Source organism: Pagrus pagrus (genome assembly GCF_965226575.1).
Source record: "Pagrus pagrus genome assembly, chromosome: 11".
Classification (NCBI taxonomy): Eukaryota; Metazoa; Chordata; class Actinopteri; order Spariformes; family Sparidae; genus Pagrus; species Pagrus pagrus.
In genome coordinates this window covers 20626653-20627844 of record NC_140195.1, presented here as the reverse complement: position 1 = coordinate 20627844, position 1192 = coordinate 20626653, and the positions used below count along the sequence as shown (strand labels likewise).

The window sequence follows — 1192 nt, the reverse complement described above, 5'->3', positions numbered from 1 at the left end:
GGTGGGGCGCTACCGCTAGTCGAGGCAGGATTAGCTGCTAAAGCTGAGCTGGAGGCAGCAGTCTGAGCAAATTGACCAGCCAAAGCCCTTAACTGGGTGGTTAGTTCAGAGACCTGATTGAGCATGACATGATTGCTATTCACTAGGGAACGCAACAACTCGTCGTGTTGCGCTAACAACCTTTCCTGATTAGCTATAACTTGTTGAAACGAGATGGCGGGGGAGGCTGCCTCCGCGCCGGTCTCTTGGCCTGCTGAGCTCATTTTGGCCAGACCGTACTGTCACGGTACAGAACCCAAGGCTCAAGTGCAGGCAAAGAGACAGGCCAGAGCAGTTTCAACACACAATATTTATTTAAAACCCCAAAAATGCGAACAGACACAGGCTAAAGAGGGAAACTAAGGGGGCAGCTAACAATTAACAAAAGGCGCTGTCTGCAAAAACGCGGGACAGGTGAACACAGGAAAAACGGGAACTAAGGCAGCAAACAATTAACACAAAGCGCTGTCGGCAAAAGCGCGCGACAGGTGCGGGAATTTACTATTACCAGCAGAGACGAGAGAGAGTGAGCCGGGCAGTCTTTTGTTACTGGCTGGAGGGGGAAAGGCAGGTGGCGATGGCGTGGTGCGGCCAGGTGGAGAACGGCGGACAGGTGCAGCGTTCTGAATGGAGCCGGAATGAGGATCCGATGAGCCGGGTGTAATCACAGCGGAGGCAACCGGAGAGCTGGCGGGTCCGTGAGCGCGGGCGGAGAGAGGAAACTGGAGGCAGAGACAGAGACAGGGATCAGTAATGGTTCACCACGAAGTATGAGAAAGAGGTATCACAATACTAACTGTTTTTCGAGTTACAGTCCGGCGTCGGGTAGTGGAAGGCGTCTGGCTTTATGGCGGCAGGTGAATGAATGAGCTCGCTCCACTCCCCGCCGCACGGATCAATCTGCTGATTACGAAGTGGCTGCACCTGTCCGCCTGGAGCCCGCATCCCGCCTCCGCCTGCTAGAGAGAGGGAGAGGGAGAGGAGAGAGGAGGAGGAAAAGGAAAAGGAAAGAGGCTGCCACTATCTAGCCCTAGAAGTGGAGGGCGTGACAGTCAGTTTAACAACAGCAACAGAATCTTCTCAGTCTAAAAACTGAGGTCACTGTTACAGTGTCCTACAATATTACAGCTTCATACACAATTGAATGTGCTCA

General features: G+C 53.1%; 1 long non-coding RNA gene across 1 annotated transcript; it reads right to left on the bottom strand.

Annotated features, from left to right (window-relative positions):
* Positions 1-334: 334 nt before the first annotated feature.
* LOC311265775 lies at positions 335-913 on the bottom strand. The gene is made up of 2 exons (XR_014623612.1): positions 837-913; positions 335-761 (listed from the first exon to the last, which is right to left on the bottom strand). It is a non-coding gene; the product is annotated as an uncharacterized lncRNA (long non-coding RNA).
* Between the last annotated feature and the right edge of the window lie 279 nt (positions 914-1192).